We start from the raw sequence: 10942 nt of genomic DNA, 5'->3' as shown, positions 1-10942 counted from the left end.
CAGCAAGTAATAATCACCATTGGGGATCTAACAATTTGCCATTTCGGAACATTGAGGCACTGATGACTCAACTATTAATAGACTCAAGCCCCCCCATCCTGCCCTCGCCCCCCTCCCTCTACACCCCCTGTCCTCTTAAATGACTAAAAACTATTCCAGTATGTTTAACACTCACACATCGCCCATATGTCTTTATCCCATTCATCTTTTTTTTTTATCTGTGGAGGGATATATGACATTTGGAGGCAAATTAATGGGAAGTCTAAAAGAAACCCGCCGAGGGGGTATCTCCTGAAAAGAGAATTACATTGGAAGAGAAGTAAAGCAGACAGCTTTTTATTTCTCCTTTTTGTTCCTTGCTTTTACAGCAAAGTCTTGCGCAGAGAAAACGCCATGGCTGCCAGTGCTGAGCTGATGAATTGTTAAGCATCTCTCCCCCCCCCCAATTTTACATACAAACACGCAGAGAGACACAATGACAAGTTTCATTTTAGACCAACTCATTTATTCCTTGCTTCAGCGTCGCCCAAGCCATTCAGACATATGTGTCTGGCATTTGTCGCCAAACAAATAAGTCCGAGCTTAAGCTATTTTTATCAAGCGCGAGAGCGTTTGGTCTTTTTAAGTGATCGTCAGTGTTTGGGGCGAATAGAATGGGAGTTGGAATCCTTTATCTTTCAGAGGCTCAACAACTCAAGACTAATTACAAATTAATCTGGATCTGGATATCTGCAATGAGAGGGCCCCAATAAGAACTTGTGGTGTGCTAAGAGGAACTATCTGTTATATATTTATAGGGGAGCTCAACGCATGGAGAGGGAGGCCGGAGATGGAGGCGGCCAAACCCGAAATAAGAGAGTAGCACATAATTGCTTGCCTTCTATTTCCAAGCAGCCACATCAAGGCTGAGGATTGTGGATATTAATAATTGATCATTAGCTTGATAGGGCAGAGCGTGCTCAAGTTTTTAGCGGTGGAAGTTTGATGGCCGTTTTAGGTCCCTCCTCAGGGTCTCGAGCACTGTCGCTGTACTTGTGGAGAAGGTCAAGTGGGCTCATTGTTATAAATGGAGCACTATTGCCCTAAACAAAAGGAGGTCATGGCAATATAATCTGTTGTGTATTTAATTACATTGTGTTGTTGCAATTTTTCCCCCTGAAGTTTTTTTTAAGAGCCTGCAGGGACATTTTAGGAACAAAAATCCATGAATCCAGATTCGGCATGAAATTCAGAGTGATGGACATGCAGTGCAAAGGAGCAAAAAAACAGCAATTAATACATCATTGTTCTCCATTATAGCTGTACTCACTACTCACTTTCTGTTTGTGCAACGATGAATTGCGTATGATCAACTCAGATGTTCGGGGAAGTCCATCCATGTTACACATTTCGTAAAAACGACACAAGGCAATATTTCCTACTTGGAATTGTTCAGTATTACCATGAAGACTAATGTGCAGTGAAGAGTCTACAGCCATCAGCTTGCTGCTCTTCATAATTCATGTACCTTGGTTAAACTTAGGCCTAATCCACACGTACACAGATATTTTTTCTAAATGGAGTTCTTCCTTCCTTCATTCAAAAAGAAAAATCTCATCCACACAAGCACTGATTTCTGACAAATCTCTATTTAAATGAAAATGCAAAAACACATTCATGCACTGTCAAACCAACAGGCGGCAATATATTCCTAACCCTAAAGCCATGTTGGCCAGTCAAGCAAAGAAGAAGAAGATGTTCGCCCATCAGAAGCCTGAAGAAAAGCTATTACCGGCAGGCTACCTGACTGCAATGCCACATTGATTGCTCCGTAGCGCATTCGAACATCTCTGTTCCTTAATATAGTGGAAAAGTAACTGTACATGTATGTGTAAACGTGTAAAAAAAATCCTTTTAGCGGTTAAAAACAGCACTATTTCAGCCATGTCCGCCATTGCATGAAATGTCGCCTCATTTCTGATGCCTCACAAAGGAGATAACGGCACACACACAAACTAGTTTTTGATAGTAACATAGTGAAGTATAGATATAAAAATCTACGATCGTTTCCAAGAGTTCCATCCTTTGCAATGCTTTTGGGAAACTAGGCCCCGTTTGTGTTCCTTCCAATTGCCATTGATCAAGACTAGCAGAAATCTGATATAGAGAAAGCATGTCTCCACGCAAAAATAGCCTCAGTAGACAATCGTTCATACAACTTCCAAGTCTTGATTGGAAAAACACTTGCTATTGGTCAAGCTCCTGTACGTGCACTGGGTGCAACAAGCGAAGCCACTTGGCTGCACCGAAAGAAGTGAATTCAAACACTTGATCACTAACTCCTGGAACACACTGAACATCTGACTTGAGACTGTGGCGGGTGCTCCAGTATTTAACTTCCTGTTGAGGAAATGGGCTTTGATTTGCTGCCTGGTAGCCGGGGTATGTCACTCTCTATTACTCACTCCGTCTCTACAGCTAGTGTACTCTGCACTCCCCCCCGGTCCCATGGTAGGGAACCTCTGGGCACCCCGACTGTCGTTTAACTGCTTGTGGCACGAGGCAGCTGAGGAAATGGGTCATTAAATCCAACGAGCTGGGGCGAGCTCCCCCAGTGCCCCAGATCTGTTTCCAATCAGATAGCCTTCTTTTACAGGAGAGACAGAAAGAAGCCTAGCACAGCAGCCCAAAGCAGACATTAGTGTCATGTGCAGCCCAACACTACTAATAGCAGCAGCTAACAAGGACTGGGGCATTTATTTATTTATGTATTGTCATCCCAAAGGTATCTCAGCGGTGACATCATCCCAGTCCCTCTGTGGATTTCATGGAAAATTTGCTCTACACCTGCTTTCATGCACAGTCCCTAAAAATACTTGAAATATGCACTTGACCACGAGTCACACGCAAATGAATTGCTGCTGGAAAATATATAGGCTATTCAAGGTTCATATTAGATTGTAAAAGCAATGCAATGTAACAGATCAGTTTGATGTGTCAATAACTGATTTGGAATTTCACAAATGGTTTCTTTTCTTTTGTGATACTCTATATAAATTAGAGGCAAGAATTCACGAAAAATAGCCACGCTAGCGGCTTAGCTGCAGGGGGTGATGATGTCAGTATGTCAGCCTTAAAGGTCCAGTGTGTGGGAATTTCTCCCATCTAGCGTTGAGATCATATATCGCAATCAACTCTCTCGCGCCACGCAGTTCAAAGTACGTATTACAGCTACGGTAGCCTTCACGCTTCAAAAAGCCGGTCTCTTGCTCTTTTCAATATCCTTTTTCTTTTTCTGGGTGAAGAAGAAGACTCCTGTTCTTGAAATTTGGATTTTGAATACGTGAGGTCCTCCATGTTTACGATACCCATTAGCAGCACCTGTGAGTTTATCATGTGACAGCGAAAATGCGAAAAGCGGAGCAGTATGTCCTGTATGTCCCTTACCGGCTAACATATTTCAAGATGGCGCATGAATATGGAGCGTCTACCCCAGTTCATGCAAACGCAAATGTAAAATTTCAAGCCCATAGGAATACTTGGAATTGATGGTGGTGGTAAATATTCATGAAAAAGGACAACTTTGTGAATGGGCAACACAGATTTTGATAATGAACGACTAAACACGTTACACACTGGACCTTTAAATGTATCTAAAATATCATGGACCGCCATGTACAGGTATTCATGGGCTCCAGAGGATAGAGCCTACTGACTTTGGTGAAACCCTGGCTTTTTTTCAAATGGTGCCACCAGCAGGTCAGAATTTGGTAACAGTCATTTTCCCTATAGAGAATGATTTCTAAAGACTTTTGCGGTCCCACGATTTTTCCTCAAGTAACCACCGACAGTGTGAATGTGGCTTCCTGGCAGTTCTCAAATGTGCATTATATTGAAAGTAATGTGTTTAGTTGGGTATTCATACTTCAGGATCGCCTTACAGTATAGGCTATTATGTGTTATTGTGTCCATTGTAATGTATTGAATTACTTTTATTTATTTTTTTATATTAATTGAACTTTGTGGTTTCCAACCCAACCTCATGGAAATCAAACCTTTAGGGGGAAAAAAGGAATTACATGGAAATACTCCTGTTTTGACATATATGGAAAGCAATGAAAAAGTGAAGTAGATTTTAATAAGTGATATGGTCAAAGTATTAAGAAATGACGGAATGAAATGACCATTTCAATTAAGGAGAACAACAATGTTTTTAGATCACCTTTATTTAAAAGAAAAAAAAAAATCTCTTTTGAATAGCTTCTCAGGCCCCAAGGTCAAAGTAAAAAAAAACGACCGTGTACTTCTATTTCTGTTAAAAATTCTTAGTCAGCCACAGAAAAAAAATTCATTACCCTGATCCCTCCCATTCTGACATAAGGTCTTCAGTTGGATCTCTGTGACTTTCCAAGACTGTGACTGATCTACATCTACAAAGGAAAAGGGCAGACATTTTGCAGGAAGGTAAATACTTCAAATGTTAGCATGGGGAGATGTTTTCGATTTGTCCTTTAGGAAAGATGCTAACGTGTGATACACCGTGCCCTCCCTCCCTCCCTTTCTCCCCTCCTCCCCTCGCATTCATCGGTCTCACAAACTCGTCTCCCTTTCTCCCTTTTCTTCCTCTGTCATTGCAAAATGCAGGGCCAGCGATATGAAGAAGAAAAAAAAAACACTACACACACTTGTTGCCCGGACTTTATCGCTACATTATTCTCGCTGCTCCTTCCGTTCATTTCAGAGAAAAAGATAAATGAACGACGTACATTTTGTGCACCTGTCCTCCCCTCCCCACCTTCCTCTTCCCCTAACGATAAGGGATTTCATTAACGTGAGAATGCTTGGGCTGAAAGAAACATAATTGCTTCAGTGTTGTTGTCCTCTCTGCTGCCGACGCCCTAATTTCCTCCTTGCCTTACTCTTGACTGTTAAGTGATCATTATATCAACACAGGGGATGGGCCAAGGGTAAAATATTGACAAACTGCGGTCACGTTCATGCAAAAAAACTGAAAAGCGGTGTGTGTGTTTGTGTGTGGTAGAGGGTGATGAAATATTAAAAATAAAAAAAAATGAATAACAAGAGTAAGGGGGAGGAAAGGAGAAGGAGAGCATGATGGGCGAGGGAGAATGAAAGGTGCTAATAGAGTGACAGCAAGGACGCAAAGTGATATGATCACAGCGTCCAGTAATAATTTAAACACCGGGGTCCGATCCGTCAGCCGCCCCACCTCCTCCCTGTCCCTGATGGATAACTCTATGTAAAAGATACATACTTGCCATTTACACAGCATTGCACCTGAAAGCCGGGCGGGACAATAGACAGTTTAAAATGTCAGGGAACTAAGTAAAGTGAGAGAGACGGGGCGACCGGCAGAATCTTAATTAGAGGAGCTCCGACTTTCTAAAACCGGCTGATGATGGGAGGAGTGTCTAGCGAGGAATGCACACGCACGCATGTACACATATATGTGTACCTAGACACACACAGGCTTAGTGGCGTACTACATGATACACATTTACATGGGAGCAGAGAAACACACAGAATACACTTCAGTCAGAGAGCAATTGCGAAACCATTCAATTACATACGAAAAAAATATCTGACAAGCATAAAAATCCCTAAACATACATGTGCACACACACACATATACATATATATATACATATGTATGTATGTATGTATGTATGTATGTATGTATGTATGTATATATGTATATATGTATATATGCACACCCGAGTGTGTGTGAGTGTGTGTATGTGTGTGTGTGCACATGTATGTTTAGGGATTTTTATGCTCGTTAGATATTTTTTTGTATATATATATATATATATATACACACACACACACACACACACACACACATACACACACACACACACACACACACACACACACACACACCCTACACACCACAAGTTCAACATCTGTGCAATTAGCAAAAGATCCCTCTGTTCAACCTTCATTTTATGCCTTTAGCTGACCAGTCAGCGACCAAATCTATCTCGTTATGGCGCGACTTCACAAAAATGTTCAGTGGTAGTCTGGAAATGCATGTATAGGATTTACCTATCTATCACTGAGCAGACCTGGCTGTTGAGCCCGAGCCAGCGCCACATGATTGTGTTAATTAATCTGCCATTGTGAGCATGGGGAACAGCTGCACGGGCTCTCGTGGCTGCGTTGTCAAAGCAAAACAATGCAATGTTAAGCTTCCCCCACTGAATCTTCCATTACAAAGGAGCCCCAACAACAGGGCTAAATTCATGAATCCACAGATCAATTTTTACCAGCACTAATGTCTGACCTTTAAAGTGAAAAAGGGATTTTTTTTTTTTAACATGATTCATTTGGGCTCGAAATACGGTCAGATATGTGATACCTAGGATTCGGGCCAAATGTTCGCCCACCCCTCCCTTTTTGTAGCCTGGAAAGCAAACACATTGTGGAGAGATAGAGATGCTGAGAGAGAAAAGGAGGGAGGGAAGGGAAGGGACGGATGGACAGAGGTTGAAAATGAGCAACAGAGAGATGGAGGAAGGAGAAGAGGAGAAAGAGAGACAGAGATCAGGACAACAGAGACAAACAGATGAGTGGTAGGAGTCACCAGCTGGGCGTTGGTATTTTAAAACAAAACGTCTAACGCGATTAGCGGGGATCCATCGATCGGTGTCGTGTGGCGTTAATTTAGACCGGGGAGAGGGGGAAATAGGAGGAGAGGGGGGAAAAAAAGGTGTGAAATAAGCTTTTGCATGTGCTTTACGGGTCAAATCATAGGTGAACAAAAGTGTTCATGTAAGACATTTGAAAGTAAGGTTGTGAATCCTTTGCCAATGTATCAGTGTGGGAAATTGGAGGCGACAGCTTCATTTGCACTTATTTAAATCCATGCATGTTTTTTATGCGACTAATATTCACGGGAACAGTAAACTGAATGGATTAGTTAATACACAGCAGACAGTCGCATGTAGCTCTTTTTCCCCGGCATTAGTGCTCCACAATAAGAGCAAAAAATCTCACATTCATTTAGAAACAACATTGACCAAGGGAATGCATAAATAAAATTAGGTAAACTCTGCTGCCACCGCAAATTATGTCTGCAATAAAAGACTTTGCAAATAAATGGTTTAGCACCTCTAATTGAGTTCACAAAATGTTTTTTTTTTTTCCAGCAGACAACCATTCCACTGCATTCATTACAGCTCCACTGAATTGCAATTGCATTGCTCGCAGAAATCACAGCGTTTTGTCTTTAATGTGGCGACCAGATTCATCTTTGTTTCGGAGGCGTGCACGAGATGCGTGGAAGAGACGGGAGAATGGCATGCCCCCTATCGCACACTCTCTACAGTGAATGGCATGGCCTTGGTGCACACTTGGCACTTCCAGAGAGATGGTGATGCACCCCGAAAAAAAAATCATCAAGATGCCTGGCTCTCGCCCCACTCTGCAGCTGAGCCCTTCTGTCTCGCAGAAAGCCCTCCAACAGCCCACTGAGCACGCAAGACATTGGGAGAGAAGTCATATACGTGCGTTGAGATGTACTGTACCGACACATCTGACATGTCAGTTTGTCACTGACTTCATGTAAAGAAGGAGGGCAATGTGACTGATCATTTCTTTCAGGTTTGAATAAAAGGGAAAGCTTGGGAAAGCGATAAAATGGGAAGCAATCTAAATGGCAGATGAAGGAGGCAAGACATTTTCCTTCTCCCTGTGACACTGTCTCTCAATCTGCACCCTGTTTTAGTCTGCCAAACGCCAAGTCAAATAGTGACACTGAATATGGCAGTGAATTTCAAATCAGTTGTTCAATTGCCATATTCTTGATAGACTGCACAAATGTTCTTTTTATTCGTTTTTGGTAAAATTCTTGGACACGCAGCGTTTAAAACCAGTTTGAATGACTTCAGACTCCACGAAACGCACGCGCACACATGAACGCGCACGCCAAACATACAATCTTGAAAGCTTACAGATGGGGAAGGGTGACATGGTGCTGACTCGCATCTCAAAAGTGACGCTCGCTGCAGAATCTCACCTGTCCAACACGCTGGATTTCAGAAAGCCATCAGATGTTTGCATTTGCCGCAACACTGAGCAGTGGAGAGCATCCGATCAGAAGACGCGGTGCACTTACACTTGACAACTCAACAGGACACTTAGTTAAGCTAGAATGGGTATGTAGTGACGCCAGAAAAGAAGGTTGATATCTTGTCATTATCTTCTCCCTCATGGCTTTGTTAGTATTTACAGCTAAAATGTTACAGAGGGTGTATCGAATTGGAAGAAAGACTTTTCTTTCTTTTTTTTTCCCTTCCTCCTGTGGTATACTGTGCTGTCGGCTCCCTGATTGTTGGAGTATAAAAATAATCGTCATGGAAATAGATCGCATTGACAACGTGCCATGTTCACACTGTGAGCAGCTTGTGCCTTGTGAACATAATCCAGAAACGTCCTCCAAAAACTTTTCCTCCACAAACTTTCAATCCCTCATCCTCTTTTTTGCCCTTCTCTCCAAAAGATGAGAAGAGGGGATGCCAGGGAAGACACAATCCTGTCTTGTCAAGTACTAGCAAAAACAGGTAGAAATGTGAAGTAGGGGGATGGTCTCACGGATCAAGGAGGAGGGACAAAAGAGGCAGAAGTGACTGAGACATTGAGAGGGAGGGAGGATTGACCAGCTTTCCCCATCCACCTCCCTGGAAATCCTCCTCCTCATCTCTGTGTCTAATAGGAAATACCTGATTCTGGTCCTGAGAGTACTGCGCCGGCATGATTACACCTTACCTGCAAGCCCTGCCAGGAGAGGTGGCATTTGGCTGATCCGCCACCCCATGAGGGTGGCTTGTGGCTTAGCCTCAACTGAGCTCCATGTCTTGAGACGGAGAATAGAAGGGAATGAGGACGGCCACTGGGGAGGAATGGAAGTCTCTCTCTATGAAAGCCCCAGGATAAACCTGGGAGTCCTCAGGAGGGAAGAAGCTAACTTCTCGCAGTTGGATGGCGTACCCAGGGGTTAAAAGATGATACCTCGAAATGTGGCAACAGACAAGTCTCAAGAAAGTCTCGAACTGGGGAACATTTGTGTCCTTGGTTAACCCTTGTGTTGTCTTCCCATTGACCATGCGACTTTTTTGTTTTTCTGGGTCAAAAATTGGTTGAAATTAAAACTTTTTTTTCAACACTTTTGTGGCTTTTCACCTTGTTTTTTTCACTTTTCCTGACGTTTTTTGTAACTTTTTTTTTTTACAAGTTTTTTGTCACTTGTTCCAATGTCTTTGTCGATGTTTTTCTGCGCTTTTTTGAAGTTTTTGTTGTTGTTTTGTCAACGTTCTATCAATTTTCAAACAATAACTTCTGATATAGAAAGTTTTTTGAAAATGGGTCAAATAAACAGCAACAGGAGGGTTCAAAGATTAGGCCAAACACTGGGAATTTGTGTGTGAACATAGTTGAAAGGTAGGATTTGTCTAGACATCACTCCTACAACGCATTCTCATGAACGGGTTTGTATGTCATTGAAAAAATTGAAAAAAGCGCAACATTTCGTATGATCTCCTATGAAATTACAGTCGGTCACAGCCGGCCGGTCACGTAACGGTCTTTACAGTTCAATTTAGCCAGGAAAAGGTGACTGTGAGCCGGGTACATGGCACCATGAGGTGCCGGTAGTTCCAGCGACTGTTGTTTAGCCGACAAAAGGTGACCGACAAAAGGTGACCTCGACCGACAAAAGGTGACCGACAAAAGGTGACTGACGAAAGGTGACCGACGAAAGGTGACCGACGAAAGGTGACCGACGAAAGGTGACCGACAAAAGGTGACCGACAAAAGGTGACCGCCATGCGGCGATGACAGCTTAGTTTAGGCACCAAAACAACTAGTTAAGATCAGAAAAAAAGACATTTAAATACCAGCCCCCTTAAGTAGTACTCCCCGGGACACAAACACACGTTTCCTGGGTAAAAGTCTTGTGTTTTCCCCCGGGACACGAAACTTTGCTCTGCCTGCTTGAAAAGCCCCGTGTTTTATGACCAAAGTGTGTTCCCATTCCTATAAACCCATTCTTTAAGTTCTTTTCTGATTTAGTTAGATCTAGAATATCCATGCGCATTACATGCAGGAATCCGAGGCCTAATCTAGGCCTGGGAATCACTCCGTCAAGGATCCTCACATGGAGGTTTATGCTTTACACGGCAACACCGAGAGGATAAGAGAGACATTCACTTTGCTATAACAACCTTATCATCGACATAAACATATGCTCGCTGTGTGGGCCGACGGGCGACGTTAACTCGAGGGCAGATGAAAAAATATAAGGGACTCGGCAGACATGACGAAGACAGAGGTTCATTAGAAGAGCTGTAAATGAAAGTGAGGAAGGCATCTCATCAAGCACATGTTCAACACTCGGTCCATAAGGGAGCCATACCTGGGGCTGTCGCATTCAGAAGGTGTTACTCTAATAAGACAACAGTCGCTTTTATTTACAGCGAGCGCAAGATGACATGAAACGTGCATTAACACATCTTCTGTTGTGCCTTTGGTGAAACAAACACCTTTGTTATTTTGCAAACAAAACATCTAACTAACAGCCTCTTTTGTGAGCTAAAGATATATTCAAACAACATATGCTCTTGACTGGCAAAAAACAAAAAACACACACACACACACAATAGGTGTAAACCGTCTAAATTGCAATTGCACCGTGTCTTGGAAAACAAACACTTTGCTTTGTTACCAAGACGACTAAGATAATGTGATTCCTTGCGGCATTGTCAGGACTTGCTACTTGCTACAATATGTGTGACAAGCTTAAGAGTAGATCTAGAAGCGTGAATGCACAGATTCAGGCTCCAGCCTATTGCGGATTGAAGATAGTCCGCAAACCGTATTTGCATGTGTGTAACCTTGCCAAAGAGTTAAGCTCAGCGGGCTAACATTGTCTCCTCGCTCGCAA

General features: G+C 42.7%; 1 protein-coding gene across 6 annotated transcripts in view; it reads right to left on the bottom strand.

Moving 5' to 3' along the window:
- Window positions 1-10942, bottom strand: part of znf536 (zinc finger protein 536) — a 281952-nt gene that overhangs the window by 108171 nt on the left and 162839 nt on the right. The gene's annotated exons all lie outside the window — the stretch shown is intronic.

This window comes from Sander lucioperca, chromosome 3 (assembly GCF_008315115.2).
Source record: "Sander lucioperca isolate FBNREF2018 chromosome 3, SLUC_FBN_1.2, whole genome shotgun sequence".
Classification (NCBI taxonomy): domain Eukaryota; kingdom Metazoa; phylum Chordata; class Actinopteri; order Perciformes; family Percidae; genus Sander; species Sander lucioperca.
The sequence above is the reverse complement of the archived record's forward strand: the minus strand, read 5'-3'. Positions and strand labels throughout refer to the sequence as shown.